Below are 18,335 nucleotides of genomic sequence, written 5' to 3'. Positions count from 1 at the left end.
TGTCTCTTAACCTTTCTTCATATAAATTAATTTTAAAGGATAGAACTTCATTACCTTGATCTCCTCTACTTGTGGCAAATGCAAAGCCTTGAGCCAAGTCTCCATCTTTCTCTTATACAAGCATTTTTTTCTCTCTTGAGTACATAGGTGTAGAGAACATATTCGCCACTAAATATTTTTTTTGTCCATGATATGTATCAAAATAAGATTTAGAAACTTAATAAAAGAAATCTATCTAAATATAGTAATATTAAATGTAATATAAGTAAAAACCATTCCAAGCAAAGGCAAGTAATTGATCTCCAATACTACATGAACATCTATTAAATAATTCATCTCAGCCTTTAATATAGTAAGTATGCCTCAAAATTTCCTTTTCACTTGTAGATAAGCTCTTTTTCTCTCAATGAGAATCGTTGTTCCAAACCTAATTACAAATTGGTTACCATCCTTATGATCTTGTCCAATAGTCCATTCAATGGTTATAAACTTGTATCAACTGTCACTATTACTTGTCTTTTATAATTATAGTCTACTTATCTTATTATTCGTATTGGTTTTAAAACCACTTTTAATCCATCTATGGCTAAGTCTTGTTCTTCATCTTATGTATTTTTATTTTTTATTTTTTATTTTTTTTAATAATTGATACAAAGGCTCTGTAATATGAATATAATAGAAAATCCATATATAATAAAATACACAAGTATCCAAAAATCTTTTTATCTCAGTGGTGCTCATATATGCTTTCATCCTTGCTATAGCATTCATCTTATCTAGATTTGATTTTCTTCAATAACTTCTGCATAAATTTCTAATCATAATTTCTTTCAATCCAAAAGTGGATTTTTCATAGAATAAAGTGACATGTACTTCTTCAAGTCTTTTCAAAATGCACTCTATATCTTCAATATATTCTTTTATAAATATATGGCATCCATCATTTTCCAAATTTAAATCCTTAGCTTCATCTTTGTAATCTTTTATTAAAACATCATCCAAAAAAGATATGGTCCTTTCTAGTACAAACTCTCTTAAAATTTAGTTCATTGCATTTTTCATATGAGCCATGAAATTAGTTGCATCTTGTGATAAAGTAGACATGCATACTAAATCCAAATGAATCTTCATAGTATTTAGGTTCCTATTCTCCTCTACTAATTAAAATTGATCATAATCCAAGTATAAATCTCCACTAGAATAAATGGCATGTCCTGCAAAAGCTTTTGCTATTTAATCTACTACTAGTTCAAATTTCATATTCTTAATAGTCATCTTATTGGCAAATTGCATATCTTGAATGAACCTAAGTGCCTTAGACTTCTTTGCCACAATGAATCATTAATTGGAATAAGATGCAATAGATGGTTTAAGGATGTCCTTCTTGGCCTTTTTCTTAAAAATATCTATCAAATTGGAAAGCAAATCCTTTAGCATCGAAATAGGCTTCAAGTTCCAAGGTATATAGGAAACAAAAAAAATAATCATAGGTACTACTATGCTAGGATCCATACAATCAATTTCTTTTGGTACAAAGGCAAAAGCCTTATTATTTTTAGAGAGCATCTTTAGAAACTTCTCCCTCTCCACCTTGATCAAAAAATTATCCCTTCTAATTTTTAACTTATCCAAAGCCTCTTTATTAAACTTGTGATCAATCTTTCTAAACTCCTTCAATCTTTGTTCCATAGTAGCTTATTTGATGTGCTCTTTGGTATCTTGAAATAATTGAATTTCCACAAGCTTTATCTTCTTGGCTATAGTTTTATCCTTAATTTGTACTATAGTGTTAGGGACATATTCCTTAGAACTTTCTAGAAGAGAAGCCTCTGGAACCTTTTAGAGAGAAGTTTCTAGAAGCTTCTAGAAAGGAAGTCTCTGGAACCTTATAGAAGAGAAGTTTCTAGAAGCTTCTAGAAAAGAAGCCCCTGAAACTTTCTAGAAGCTTCCTAGTTAATAGAAGTAGCTCGAGAAGTTTCTAGAACCTTCTAGAAAGGAAGCCTTTGGAACCTTCTAGAAGCTTCTTAAATAATAGAAGTAGCTCGAGAAGCTTCCTAAGTAAGAGTATATATAGGGATCGAGGCTGAAGAGTTCTTCAGTCTCGACAACACATCTCTTAGAGTTCTAGCTCACCTTTCTGGTGTTGTTCTTGTACTCATCTGTTTAATCTAGTTCTGCCACTTCTTCTTGAACTTCTTGTTAGATTTCAAGTCTGTATTTTGTATCCGTGACAGTTTGTCGAGACTACACTAACTTGAGATATCAGAGCTAGTTCTTTCTTAGTAGAGTGTGGATTACCCCTCTACTTGAAGGTATACTAGCATTTTTTAGAGGTTGCGGATTACCTTCCTCTGAACTGATACTTCTTCTGTTACAATATTGGAGTCGTATTCTTCTTGGAGATAGTGGATTACCCCTCTTCTTGAAATTCTTAAGGCGTTTTATAGGTTGTGGATTACCCTCCTATAAACCAATATTGCCTCTTATAGTATCATTTTTGTCCTTCTTTTAGAATGGCCGGAGATCAAGACATTAGTATGACAGAAATTTCGGAGTCTAAGTTAGATGCTATTATGAATGTCCTCGCTATGTTATCACAAAGAACTGCAGAGATTGAAGGAGTGGTGGCAAGGCTTCATAATGATGGAGTATCTGGGATAGCACAATCTAAACTACACCAGCCTCAAATTTCGGCACTTGGAGAAACAACTTTACCTCAGGTTCGACAAGAACCACTAGTTCTACAACATAAGGAGCCTCGAGTTAGCCTTCCAGATAAGTTTGATGGAACACGTTCCAAGTTTCGAGGATTCGTCAATCAAATCAGGTTGATAACAGTTTTACAGCCCGAACGATATCCAACGGAGGAGTCACATGTTGTGCTTGTTGGAACCTTACTTACGGGACAAGCTCTATCATGGTTTGCTCCTTTGTTTGAAAAACGATCATCCATATTAAACAACTTCGAAACCTTTTTAGAAGCATTTGCGGAAGCATTTGGTGAACACGATAAGGTTCGATGGGCTACAACAAAGATCCGGTCGCTACGACAAGAGATGCGTTCTACATCAGTCTATGCTTCGAATTTCAGACAATTAGTATGGGACATCAATTGGGATGAAGAAGCGTTGATGAGTCAATTCTATTGGGGTTTAAGAGATGATGTGAAGGATTTGCTCTTAACTCTTCTTGATCCACGAACGCTCAATGAAGCCATTAGCCAAGCTGTGAAGTGCGATAATCGCCTATTCCAACATCGCCAAGACCAACGCTCAAGACAACATACAATTCGCCATGCTCCAACTATGTCGGCAAGTAGTGTGAATTCGCATTCAGAGGTGGAAGACATGCAAATTGATGCGGTACGTATCAAATCTCTTACTATAGAAGAAAAAAAGTGACGTATGGAGGAAAATTTATGTTTGTATTGCGGTGGAAAAGGCCACAAAGTCGGAAACTGCCCCAAAAAGCAAAATCGAGGCATAGTCAAGACTAGGGGAGTATTTCTTCAGGAAAACGAGGATGCCCAGCCACAGTAGGAACCGTGCGGCTGGACAATGAAATATCCCAACAACAATCAGGTTCCTTTCTTTCTGCCCAACCTGCACTTTGTTTTACAATCCCTCTGTTTATCTACCCTCAAAAATTGAGAACCTTAGCACTACTAGACTCAGGAGCATCTGCTTGTTTTTTAGACGAAGAATTTGCAAAGTGTCATAAGATTCCTTTAGTACAAAAATCAAAACCTGTTCATGTTGAGGTCATAGATGGGCGACCTTTATTGTCTGGTAGCATCACCTATGAATCAAAACCTATAGAAGTAACATTTAAAGACCATAGTAGTCATATTATTTTTAATATTATTAGAACCCCATCAAATCCTATTATTCTTGATCTTTCTTGGTTGGAAAAACATAATCCATTAATAGATTGGAGGTTGCGAAAGATGACTTTTCCCACAAAATCATCCAAGAAAAAATCTAGTAAAAAACCTTGAAAAAAGAAATCCTTATTCATTGGAGCAAGAGCGTTTATAAGATCATCTAAAGAAGGCACTCCATTTGTCATTTATGCGGCTCCAACTACCGAGGAGAAGATCTCAACAACAAGTATACCGGAGCAATATAAGGATTTTGAAGACGTATTTCAAAAGAAGAATGCCGACATACTACCGGAACACCGACCATATGATTGTGCCATAGACTTGCAAGAAGGAGCACAACCACCTTTTGGCCCAATCTACAATCTATCGCAAACAGAGTTGGCAGAGTTGCAAAAATACATCGATGAGAATCTAGCCAAGAACTTCATTCGTCATTCAAAATCATCAGCTGGAGCACCCATCTTATTTGTGAAGAAGAAAGATGGATCACTACGGATGTGTGTGGACTATCGAGGCCTCAACAAGGTAACAAAGAAAAATCGTTACCCATTACCTTTGATTTCTAGTCTCTTAGAACAACTTGGACGTGCGAAGATCTTTACAAAAATTGATCTAAGGGGAGCTTATAATCTCGTACGAATCAAGGAAGGAGATGAGTGGAAGACAGCATTCTGTACAAGATATGGTCATTTCGAGTATAATGTCATGCCTTTTGGTCTTACCAATGCTCCAGCAGTTTTTCAACATATGATGAATGACATCTTTCGAGAAGACCTCGACGATTTTGTTGTCATCTACTTGGACGATATTCTAATATTCTCTAAAAATGAGGAAGAGCATGAGAAGCATGTTCGTTTGGTCTTGGAGAAACTACGCAAGCGAGGACTATATGCCAAATTAGAAAAGTGTTTATTTCACCAGACGGAGATGGAGTTTTTGGAGTTCATTGCGACTACAGAAGGTTTGAAGATGGACCCCAAGAAAGTAGAAGCAATCATGTCTTGGGAGGTTCCAAAGACGGTTAGAGACATACAATGCTTTCTTGGTTTTGCTAACTTCTATCGGATCTTCATCAAGAATTATTCTCAAGTTGCTGCTCCTCTCACTCGATTAACATGCAAGGATAAGTTGGAATGGGGACCTTTGGCGGAGAAGGCATTTCAAGACTTGAAGACAGCATTTACTACAGCTCCAATTTTGGTACATCCAGACTTTATAAAGGCCTTCTATTTAAAAACTGATGCTTCAGATTTTGCTTTGAGAGCTGTGCTTTCACAAATGAGTGAAGACAAGAAGCTCCATCCAATTGCATTCTATTCTCGGAAGTTCTCTGCTGCTGAAATCAATTATGAGATCCATGATAACGAATTTCTTGCTATAGTGGATTCTTTCGAAGAATGGCGTCACTTTCTTGAAGGAGCTGCACATCCAGTGACCGTATATATAGATCACAAGAATTTAGAGTATTTCATGTCGGCTCGAGTTTTAAATTGGCGTCAAGCTCGGTGGAATATGTTGCTATTTAGATTCAATTTTATTATCACTTATCGACCTGAAAAGCAGCAAGGACTATCCGATGCTTTATCAAGGAGATCGTATCTTGCACCAAAGGCTGGAGAAGCAGCGTTTGATCAACAATGTACAACGTTATTGAAGCCAGAGAGATTTCAACTTTGTGCTACTACTGTATCATTTGATGCTGACTTCCTAAACCAGGTACGTGCTATGACCATTAAAGATTCACTACCCATTGATATCAAGCAACGTACCAATGACGACAAGTTCAAGGTGGAGGGAGATCTTTTATACTTTGAAGAGCGATTGTACATTCCAAAAGGACCAGCACAACTCCGAGTTCTTCAATCTCGCCATGATTTTCCAGCTGCAGGACATTTTGGATTCAACAAGACCTTGGAGCTTATTTCCCGAGATTTTTGGTGGCTCCAAATGTGGAAGGATGTGAAAGATTTTGTCCTCTCTTGTGACATCTGTTCAAGATCTAAGAATCCTCGGCATTGCCCTTATGGATTTTTACAGCCATTGCCAATTCCACGTCGACCATGGTCTTCAATTTCTATGGACTTCATCATGGACTTGCCATCATCAAACTCATTTGACAGCATCTTTGTCGTGGTAGATTGGCTTACGAAGATGACACACTTTGTTCCTTGTAAGAAGACATCGTCCAGTGAAGTCACAGCAAGACTCTTTCTCAATAATGTGTATCGATATCATGGACTACCAAATGATATCATATCAGATCGAGGTACCCAGTTCGTGTCAAAGTTTTGGAGATCTCTCTTTGGAATATTGAAGGTTGATATCAAGCTTTCTTCAGCTTTTCATCCTCAAACTGATGGCCAAACGGAACGGGTGAACCAAGTCTTGGAACAGTACTTACGATGCAGCATCAACTATCAGCAAGACGATTGGACTGCATATCTACTGCTAGCCGAGTTTGCATATAACAACACCCTCGATGCATCGACTCAACAAACACCATTCTTTTCCAACTATGGGTATCATCTGAAGCTTGATTTATTGAGTCCGTCAACAAATAACAATCCAGCAGCTGAAGGATTTGCGAAGCAACTATCAGAGCTTCAAACTATGTTGAAGCTTCAATTACAATCCGCTCAAGAATCCTATAAGACATCTGCAGATAGATTTCGGAATCAAGCACCTACTTTCAAAGTTGGAGACAAAGTCTGGCTTCTTTGACGAAATATCAAGACCAAGCGACTATGTGATAAGTTGGACTATCGAAGATTGGGACCATTTATCATCCAGAAGCAAATTAATCCAGTAGCATACCGGCTGGAGTTACCGGCTTCTATGAAGGTACATCCAGTCTTTTATGTTTCTCTGTTGGAGCCTTATCGAGAATCATCTTTTCTTGGAAGAGTGCAATGTCCGCCACCTAGTATTGAAATCGAGAACCATGAAGAATACGAGGTTGAAAAGGTATTGGATTCACAGCAAAGGTGGAAAAAGTTAGAATATCTTGTTCATTGGTGCGGCTATGACATTAATGAGCAAACGTGGGAGCCAGCTGAAAATCTTGCGAATGCGCCACAAAAGGTACACGAGTTTCATCAACGACATCCTGATAAACCTAAATCAATTCGACGATAGCTTCTTTCTGAAGCTTGTTCTCCCAACAATATAAGAAAAGGGGAGAGCACCAATAAAATTCGTAGTTGATGTAGTTATTTTCTCCAAGATAGATCGTAGTTTGGTCTTTTGATATGGATAGCCAAGAGATAGATACTATACCAGTCAGAGTATCGCAACCGAGTAGCTCACGAAGGCGACCCTGAGATGAAGAACTACATGTACCACGACGACGACGGAGGATACCGAGTAACCGATCACTTGTGATTGTATTTGAGATCGAGCCTGCTTACGATGGTCAGCCTGAAGGCGTGTTTGCAGGACAATTTCACAATGAGGACACGGAAGTTCATGCTTGGTCAGAAGTCGAAGGCGTGGGCCACTATCGTTGGCTTCAAGGGTCGATGAACCACTTGCCTCGTGAACAACAGTTGGAGTTCATAGCAGAAGTTATGCGACAGATCTTCATTTTCTCGCGTTGGTACTGATCAACAACATTGCTTCTCAAAGACCTCGAAGCTAAAGGAGGGGGTGATGTTAGGGACATATTCCTTAGAACTTTCTAGAAGAGAAGCCTCTGGAACCTTTTAGAGAGAAGTTTCTAGAAGCTTCTAGAAAGGAAGTCTCTGGAACCTTATAGAAGAGAAGTTTCTAGAAGCTTCTAGAAAGGAAGCCCCTGAAACTTTCTAGAAGCTTCCTAGTTAATAGAAGTAGCTCGAGAAGTTTCTAGAACCTTCTAGAAAGAAAGCCTTTGGAACCTTCTAGAAGCTTTTTAGTTAATAGAAGTAGCTCGAGAAGCTTCCTAAGTAGGAGTATATATAGGGATCGAGGCTGAAGAGTTCTTCAGTCTCGACAACACATCTCTTATGTATCTAATAATGTTATACTTTAGCATACATATTTCATGAGAGACATGACATTCCAATATCTAGACACCTAAAGCAAGACAAGTCTCTAGAAGATATTTCAAGGATATGATTTTGGATAGGTTTGAATCTTGATGTTCAAAATTTTGTACATTCTTACAAATAATATCAATGTAACAAGATACACAATATAGCATTTCTTGAACTATTACAGCCAATTCCACTACCTATGGTATATTGGAAGCAAGTGACTATGGATTTCATTACATATTTGCCATAGACACCTCACTATCTCATTGCGATTGTTGTCTTTGTGGATCAACTCTCGAAGCAACTTTACTTGGCTATAATATGCTCTAATATTGATATCGCAGTACTTGCATGAATCTTCTTTGACTTTGTCTTTGTCATAATGGATTATTTTGTGTCATCATTTTAAATCAAAATCCGTGCTTCACAAGGAAGTTTTGACAAACCTTGTTCAAGCTATTGGGCATATGACTTATTATATCTATGACCTTCTATCTTCATAGAGACAGACAAGTAGAGAATACAAATTGAACCCTTGAGGATATACTATGGATATTTGTAATAGTTCACTATAATAATTGGAATGAATATTTGACGTCTTTAGAGTTTGCCTATAATAATAGTATTTAAGCAAGTACCAATTATTTTCTATTCTTCCTTAATATCAGTCAGCATCCAATTACGCCAATAATCCTCCATTGTTCCATCAACACCAACAATCTCATAATGGAGGACTTTATACAATAGCCTTGCAAGAAGCATGATACTATCTTCTTACTCACAAAATCAATAAAAGCAATATATAAATAATCATTGGCAATACAAGACCTTTTGAAAAGATGACCACATATTACTCTCTAATGTCAACCTTTCACTTGCTATATCAACCTAAGTCCATAAGCTAACACTTCAATGGCTTGAATCTTTCCATGATTCTATAGTAATACCTGATGTTGTATACTACCTTGAGCTTCTTCCACATATTCGGATCCATTTGGTCTTTCATATTTTGCAACTCAAAGAATTTCATATTGAACCAAGGTACTTTTTGGATTAATACCAAGTACCATTGCCACTACTAGTTGAGATTGATGACCAATAGGAGTATAAAATAGATAATATTTTGGAGCATCGCTACCTTTGCCATGGCAATGAATATCCACAACTTCAGTAAAAAATTCTCTAGAAAGGTTATTCCATCTACGATGTAACATAGGAACTTACACAAAACCTCACTCATTGTTAAGAAAACATGTTAAAATACCATTAGAAATAAAACAAGGATATTCTATAATAATAAAAGAAGATTAGTAAAGGAAGATTAGCTATAATAGGGCATCGATAGAATAGTTGTATTATTTGCTTATAAAGATATGTAGTTGGAGTCATTTTTAGAAAGCTTCTAGAATTGAGGCTAGAATAAAGGTTCATGTAGAATCCACCATAGAATCTTTTAAAAAGCCAAAGATAATTTTATATTTATTTTTAGAATCTTAAAAAATATTTTTTAAAATCTTAATACAAATTGAGTCCTCTAAATTGATATAATATCCTTGGACAATCCATGATAGAAATAGATATTATCAAGAAAAAGCTAAATTATTTCTTTACTTATGATAAATTGTATACATAGTATAAAATAAACCATCTTGATAAAACAACCTATTATTATAAACATAAAAACATACAAACTTAAAACTAGAAGATCCATAATAAAATCCATAGAAACAAAAGACCATAGTTGTTCTAGAATAAGTAATGATTAAAGAAGTCGATAAGCTTGATAATGAGGAGTTTTTAATCTTGAACAAAAATTACAAGATTATACAAAGAATTTGATTGTCTTTTACATTTGAAGCCACCAAAAATTTCTTGATATTAATTCTAAAATCTTATTGTATCCAAAATGTTGAAGTGCAAGAAAGTTGTGACAAGCTTAAAAAATGTGTAATCATTCTTTGTCTTTTGGAATGTATAATTGTTCCTTGAAATAGAGCAAATTATTTTTGAATTTAAATTTAAAAGTATTATGAGACTTAGAAGAATTATTCTTAATATTGTGAATAAAAATTTCAAAAGACATATTCAATTGAACTTGCTTAAGAAAGATTGAATGAACAATTAATGTTGATTTTATTGCTTGAAGATGAAAATGCTCCAACTTCTAAAGAATTATTTTTTGTTGATGAAAAATTGCATCTCCTTCTTTTGATATAAGACAAGAATTTTTTGAAAGGATGTCTAACTAACCTTAATATTTTTTAAATCAATAAGTAATTTTAATAAATACATGCTCTAATGAGCTTAGCGACGATTCAAAACATGTACCAACATGAAGTACTTGAAGTTCTTGTGATCCATATATATAGTGACTAAATTAAAAGTACTTTCTACATGATGATACCATTCTTAAAATGAATCTATAATTATAAGAAGCTCTTTTTTGTGGAACTTATGATTAATCTTGATTATTAAAAAAAATAGAATAAAAACCTATTAAGTAGAGCTTATCATTTGCTTCTATTTGTAACAACACTACATCCATAGTAAAGTTTGATGTATCTATTACAATAAAAAATATCTTAAAATAGTTAATGCAATACAAGCTTAGTATAAAAATAAATGTTGTTATGAAGGCTTTAAAAGAAGCTTTAACTTCTTTGCTCTACTTAAGTCTATCTGTATAGGTCACACTTTTAAGACAAGTTTCAACTTGAGAAAAGTTCTTAATAAAGTTTCAATAATAATTGTCAAATTTCAAAAAGCATTACATATCTTTGATTATTTTTGAAATATTTTAATTGATGATAATTTAGACCTTCTTAGGATCCATCACAAGGCTATTATTTGAAATTATGTATCTTAAGAAGACAACTTGAATAGTGTAAAATATACACTTTTCCATCTTGGCATATAATTTTCTATCTTTAAGTTTTTGTAATATATGACATATATAAAGTCTATGCTTTTTTATGTTTTTAGAGTAGATTGAAATGTTATCTAGATAATAGATGATAAAATCATCAAAAAACTTACAAAAGACATCATTTATTAGATGTTGAAATGTAATTGGTTCATTTATGAGCTTAAAAGGCATGACATTATAATTGAAATGTCCATACTTGGTGCAAAATGTAGTCTTCTATTCATCTTCTTCTTTGATGCATACCAAATTATATGTTCTTTATAGACTTATTTTTATATAGATCTTTGCTTGATGGAATAGATGAAAAAATCATGAAATCAAAGAAAGAGGATATCTATTCTTAATGGTGATCATATTGAGTCCTTAATAAACTACTTATATTTATAAAGATCTATCTTTTTGCTTCACAAATAATATGAAAATTCTTAAAATGGCATATAAAGTTTTCAACCAAGTTTTAGTTAATATATTCCTTGAATGAAGTCAAATTTTTTTATTATAAATTATATATTGGTTCAAATGGTGATTAAACTCCATCTTGAAGATCAATAGAATAGTCATAAGAATGATATTTTGGAAGAATATTTGTATTTTTCATCTCAAAAATATCTTGATAATCTTGATATTGGCTTGAGAATCTACTTAAAGTTATTTTCCTACCAAAAATAGATATGGTGTATATAACAAAAAGTTGATTGTTTTTTTGATACTCACATAAAAGCTCTTACACCTATCAATAAGGATTTGGTTGTATTTGACTTATAGATTTATACTTGACTAGCAAGATCTTTGACTAAACTACAAGTAAAATCAAGGATACAAAAATTCTAATCTATTTGAAGATTATATTTCTATAGCCATAATAATCTTAAAATAATTAAGTTGAATAGAAATCTAATAATATTGAATATTATTAAACTATTATGAATTTTAATTGTTATATTTAAAGGAATTTTTTAATGAATCATTTTACTGTAGATAATTTATGGCCTTCAAAAGAAAAATAAATTACAAAAACCAACTTTACCAGAACATTTCAAAAGAATTGTTCTACAATTTACGAAACAAATTAACATTTTAAATTATACTAATGAAAATAAGTATAATTTTCATCAGTATCACTTTAAATTATGACTCGTTAAAAAACGAGGACAGACTCCAATCAAAGGAAAAAAATAAAAAAATAAAAAAATAAAAGTTAGAGTATCCACCTCACAACGAATTAAATTCGGAAACATCGGAAGAATGTATTCATTCATCCGATTATCCAATTAGCGGGGTAATGAAAGGCGGAGCCCTGTTCAGGGGAAGGGAAGTGGGGGAAGTGAAGTGGGGCAATGGATGATGATGATGATGAAGATGAACACCCAGCAGCCAGCCCAGCTTTCTTTCTTTCTTCCTTTCTTTCTATCCTCCTCCTTGCAATTCTAGTTAATTCCCAGAATCGCTTTAGTTGTTTTATTGTTTTTATTGTTTTTATATATGATTCTTCTTCTGTCAAGTCCCCCCCCCCCTACTACTACTACTACTACTGGCATCATCATCACCGTCATCATCGTAGTCAGTCAGTCAGTCAGAATCAGAATCATGTCCCAGTACCGGAATCATGCGTCAAGGGGCACTGGATCACAATGTGGGGGAGGGGCGTATAGTGCCAGTCCGTCCAACACTAACACCAACACCTGAGGAGGGAGGGAGTTGCTAGTTAGTTTCACATCCATTCCGGTGGTAGCAAAATGGGATGGATCCAGGCAGGCAGGCCACAACTAAAGCTGGCTGCTGCTGATGCTGCTGCAAAACACAATCACCCACCACCAGTGCACTGCCTGCCTGCCTGCCTGCCTGAATCTGTCAGTCAGTGCCTACGATGGATACTCTTCGGCTACCACTGCTCTGTTGCAAATCCCCAACTCAAGTCTCTCTCTCTCACCCCCACCCTTACTTGAATGAAAGTAAGTAAGGTACTGGCATTCATTAGTACCTCAGAGGGAGGGTACTACTGCTGGTGTTGCAAGCCCATGTCTGTCCTCAATTGATCCGGAATCGCGAAACGGAGGGAGGCAGAAATGTAAGGGAAGGAAAGGAAGGAAGGAAGGACAAGTAGTGACGAGGGCTCTCTATCGTTGGTGATGGAATCTATCTAGCGCGGCGATGGGCCTATTGGGGGGATAGAGAAGGGAAGGGAAGGGAAGGAATCTGAGGGTGGGTGCAGTCGTACTGGGACATTGTTGGGTCCCACCCCATCCCCCCACACCCACAGAGGAGGAGGAGGATGACCTGGATCCAGGGACTGTGACCCACCCTCCCCCCCTCCCCTCAAACAGACTAGACAGACTTGGCACACTGGTTTCACACTCTGCCCCGACAGAGGGTCGTTGTGAGTGAGTGAGTGAGTGGACTTGGGTTGGAAGCTGCTGGCGGGACTTGCAGGAGTTTATGAAGAAGCTCTACTGTTATTTGTTTGTTTGTTTGTGTGCCACTCCGTAAGGTGCCTTCCGTAAGGTGTTTGTTGCATTCGAGAGAGAGCTTGGTGGTTGTTTGTCTCCCCGCCTTCTTTTGGGTGTACAATTAAGGTTTGGGAAGAAGGGCAAGGAGGAGGGGTCACAATGTGCGGGATTTTAGCCATCTTGGGGTGCCATTACTCCTCCACCATTCGGCGGTCTCGCTCCCTGAAGATCTCTCGCAGGTGAACTGAAGGGGAGGAATTTCGAGTTTGGGGTTTTTGACGGGGGTTTTGGCGTTGGAGTAATGAGGTGAGAGGTGGTTTTTTGATGGCTGTTGTGACGATGGTGGCAGGTTGCGACACGGTGGGCCTGACTGGAGTGGGCTGTTTGTGGATGAAGCTGCGGGTTGTTACCTGGCGCACGAATAATTGGCAATTATCGATCCTACGTCGGGTGATCAGCCTCTCTTTAACGAGAAGGACATTGTGGTTGCGGTGAGTGTTAGTGTTGGCGTCAGTGTCTGTCAATCGTTGCTCTGCGTATGTTGCACCTTTTTTCGTGATAGGGGACGATTGAGTAAGCGAAGATTGAATTTCGTTTGTGTATTTAGTTAAGTATTTTCTCAATGTGTCATCAACAGATCCTAGCAACATTAGTTTCGCTTTTTCAAGTTTTTCTGCAGTCTTCTACTTCTTTTTCAATATGTTTTTTAAAAATTAAATTCTTTTAAATGTATGTGGTTGTGCAGGTGGTCTGCGTAGATACTACAATCCACCTTGGTTCGACGAAACCGTCCCGGCAGAACCTTATGACCCACTCAAATTACGACATGCCTTTGAGGAAGTAAGCTTTGCACTGTGACTTGTAGCTTTACTTGCCAGTGAAGCGTTTGGTTGAGTTTTTCTTTTGTGCAGTTTACAAGTTTGGGCGCATGCTGGTATAGCAATTCTATAAAATAAACATTCTCTTTGCATCCTGTACCACTCTTTCCATGATTCGGCGATATATCTTTCATCATTAGCTTAGTTCGTACTATTTTAGTTCAATTAGCTTGTTCAAAATAAATTTTTATTTTTATTTTATTTTTATGTTTTATTTGTGTGTGTGTGTGTGTATGTTTCCCAACGTTTTTCAGGACACAGACTCCCTATTAAGTTTACTGATATAATTTTTATACAGTATCTTAGTAGTTTAGTGGGTCCTCCTGAGTTGTATAGATGCTGGTATGTACATAATGGCTGTTTTGTTTACAAGAGGGTTCAACGTGTTCCCGCCGCAACTAAGAGGTAATCGCTGTTTCTAATCATCACTGTGCTTCCGCAGTCTGTAATTAAACGGTTAATTACGGATGTACCGTTTGGTATGCTGCTATCGGATGGCCTGGATTCTTCGTTGGTGGCTGCAGTTGCTCAGCAACATCAAGCTGGCAGTAAAGCAGCTAAGCAATGGGGAAGCAAACTTCATTCCTTCTGTGTGGGGCTGGAGGTATTTCTTTTACAATTCTGTGTTTTAAAGAAAGTAGTACTTGATTGAATGTAATATCATCACTTATGTCCAACTTCAAATTTACCTTTTTTCTCTTTAAGATCTAGAATTCAGCACCATCGAGACAAATCGCGTCGTAACTTTCGGCGGAGTCCCAAGTGGCTCATATGAAGCATTTGTAAGCTGATTTCTATCAGCAGCTTGTGTTATTTATCTTTAAGCATTGCTCTTTTCCAGGGATCTCCTGATTTGAAGGCCGCAAGGGAAGTTGCAAACTACCTCGGTACTGTGCACAAAGAATTTCATTTTACCGCCCAGGTTCACTTCTCCTCCTGTGTGCAGCACGATTATTTGTTAGGATAATTTTTTGGTAATTGTCTTTTTTATAGTTGCAGCTATTTGCTTCAATACCCGATCTTGTGATTACTTTGCAAGTTTTAAATAAGCCGCTTTAAATAGTTCGCACGCTTTATTAATTTTTCAGGAGGGTTTGGATGCCATCTCCGATGTAATATATCACATTGAAACATACGATGTCACGACGATTGGAGCGAGCACACCAATGTTCCTGATGTCTCGGAAAAACAAAGCTCTTGGTGTGAAGATGGTACTTTCTGGCGAAGGCTCAGACGAGATATTTGGAGGTTACCTTTACTTCCACGAAGCTCCCAACAAGGAGGAGCTTCACAAAGAGACTTGCAGGAAGGTCTGTAACTTGTTTAATTTCTTTGTATTCAAATCTTTTGCACTTTTAATACTATTGTCCTCAACCTTGTGAAATACATGTCGGTAAGTTTGAAATTTGTGCTTCAAAGTATTGATTCAAAACTTTTCTGTTCTGTGTACAGTTGAAGGCACTACATTTGTATGATTGTTTAAGAGCAAACAAATCGACTTCAGCCTGGGGTTTGGAAGCTCGTGTACCGTTCTTGGACTAGGAATTTCTGAACCTTGCCATGTCGATCGATCCTGCTGAGAAAATGGTACGCTTCCTATCTAAAATTTCTCATCTTTAAGTCAGAACTTGTCACTCTCACTTTATAGATACTTAAAGAAATCAGTGCACTTCCTGGTTGTTGGCTTACCGTTTTGAATTTTCTTGTGTTACGTTTCGATTCCAAGTTTGCTTCGATTCTAAGGAATTCCATGAAGCTATAAATTGTTTGTGCAGGTGAATGTGAAAGAGGGTAGAATCGAGAAGTGGATCATGTGTAGAGATTGTGATGACGAAGAAAATCTCTACTTGCCCAAGGTAATGGTGTTATCATCAAGAGTAGCTTAACCCACTATTCTTCATAGAACTAGTTTAAATTCAATGCGCACAGTGTACTGTTGTTTATGTTTTATCATTTGCGATGTTTTCAGAGAGCTGAGGATCGTGTGAACTTCTTGTTTGCTCTATCATCGACATTAATTCAGCTAACATGCCGTGTTTTTAACGAAATTAATGAATGAAAGGACTTTGAATTCTATGAACACCGTAAGGTTTGTGAATGATTTGGGTGCTGATTTAGTTCTTCCACTTGTGATTGCAGCATATTTTGTACAGACAAAAAGAGCAATTCAGTGACGGTGTTGAGTACAGCTGGATTGATGGTTTAAAGGAACATGCAGCCAGCTAGGTAATACATTTTTTCACTACATCCTTCAACGAACTAGGATTAAATTTCTAAATGCAGATTATATTTGGGAATCTAAGAACAGATGACGATCAACTGGCCGTGTTACTTTTAGTTTTTATTCTTGTTTTGAAAAAGCTTCAATAAATATAGATTTCAACACTGTGAGTGAATGTGCGAGGATACTGAAACACCATATGGATACAAATAAGACCAATAAGTATGAAGAAACCACATCTGTCGACGAGGATGTTTCAATCATGACGAGTATTGACGACGAGGCCACGTCATAAATCGCACGAGTGATACTTACAGCTTAATCACTGGTAGCTAATTTTTGGGTTTTAAATTCAAGTTACAATTTCTAAATTATTATTCTCCAGGTCAAGTGTTGCCCAGCTATGATTGAACTCTCATTAAAAGTTTATGTTATGAATTGAAGAGTTCAATGCATTTGAAATACACAACGCACTCTATATTTAGTCTCCAACTTTTCCGCCAAGTCCTTTTTTGTCTCGAGGATTGCAAAAGAAAAACATCGCTACTAGTTTTCGAGCTTTAACCCGTAACCATCACTGAACACCTCTGTAGTTTTTACTAGACAGTAACGCTTCGGCGGTGTTGGCCAAAATTTGCAAGATATGCTAGGTATTCCATATTTCTTCAAAAAGTTTTACTTCTGTAAAATTCTTGCGTCTGCTCTACATTTTTCAGGTTACTGATCAAATGCTGGCTAATGCTAAGCACGTATACCCACACAACACCTGAGGAACCAACGAAGCGTACTATTACGGCATGATCTTCGACAGGTGCTTTCCACAGGTCAGTACAGTACCGTGATTGAGCTACTCTCATTAAATATAATTTGATCGATATCTATCATGTTTTTTTTTAAAAAAATTTCCTTGAATTTAATTAACCCTCGCAATTTTAGCCTCTTCTAAATACAGGACAACCATTTATACTGTTGTTTTTAACTAATATAGATATATGTATATGATACAACACAATATGGGATGACAATGATGGATGACGAAGCATGGGCTTGATGCGTCCATCTCAAGCTTCCTTGAAAACAGTAAATGTTGTTTGATTTGGTATTTACATATGTTCATGGGCTAAATTGTGCAGGAATCGGCACGGCTTACAGTTCCAGGAGGGCCAAGTGTGGCATGCAGTACTGTCGCTGCCATCGCCTGCGACAAGGCATGGGCCAACAACTTGGATTGGTTTGGCATGGGCTGCCACAGGTGTTCATGATGCCGCATACAAAGCTAATCCCTCAGGGACGCGACAGAATACCACAATGGAGCTGAGACCGATGGTCATGTCAGCTTGAAAGTTGATGAACAGGTTTAGGAAGTTGGTGTCATCGCTTGAAGGATATAGAGTTGTCTGGATAAGAATTCTTTCTGCGAGTTAATGGTTTCTAGTGATTTAGAAACGCCTGGAACCTTACAAAGCGTTGTCTCCTTGAAATTTTTTCTCAACAGTTATTGCTTTCCAGAAATCATTCTTGATGCTTGTATTTGTTTGGAGACGCGAGTTTGTGTCAGTCTGTTCTGTCCCTAGAATCATCCAATGATCATGACGGATGCCAGAGCGTGTCCTACAATGGGATAGGATGGGAAAGGAAGGTCTCATTTTGTCAGTTTCAGTGGTTATTTTGGGAGGTTAGAAATATTTGTCAGCTTGTTGATAGGTGGACTGTCAAGAATTAGGACCAGATATTTTGAGAAAAAAACAACCGCTTACAAGTACCTAGTGCTATTAATGCAAGATCATAGTTGGTTTAAATAACTTTTGACTGTGAAGCTTATGCATATTTGGTTTGAGGTCACAAATTCTACCACATGTGACTTTTCTGACTTTTGAAATACGAGCATATGCATGGGTACATGTTCGTTTATTGAATGTTTTTCAACTTTAATCACAATGCTTATTAATCCTTATGTTCGTAAATCAAAT

General features: G+C 36.7%; 1 pseudogene across 1 annotated transcript; it reads left to right on the top strand.

Moving 5' to 3' along the window:
• The first annotated feature begins 13,276 nt into the window (after nucleotides 1-13,276).
• Nucleotides 13,277-17,877, top strand: LOC112293592 (asparagine synthetase [glutamine-hydrolyzing]-like; annotated as a pseudogene). Its single transcript, XR_016497857.1, has 11 exons — nucleotides 13,277-13,505; nucleotides 13,616-13,839; nucleotides 14,012-14,106; nucleotides 14,587-14,748; nucleotides 14,986-15,066; nucleotides 15,233-15,454; nucleotides 15,597-15,731; nucleotides 15,920-16,000; nucleotides 16,284-16,370; nucleotides 17,082-17,189; nucleotides 17,499-17,877. The product of XR_016497857.1 is annotated as an asparagine synthetase [glutamine-hydrolyzing]-like (transcript).
• Nucleotides 17,878-18,335: the final 458 nt, after the last annotated feature.

Source organism: Physcomitrium patens, chromosome 16 (genome assembly GCF_059467195.1).
Source record: "Physcomitrium patens ecotype Gransden chromosome 16, ASM5946719v1, whole genome shotgun sequence".
NCBI classification, from domain to species: Eukaryota; Viridiplantae; Streptophyta; class Bryopsida; order Funariales; family Funariaceae; genus Physcomitrium; species Physcomitrium patens.
The sequence above is the reverse complement of the archived record's forward strand: the minus strand, read 5'-3'. Positions and strand labels throughout refer to the sequence as shown.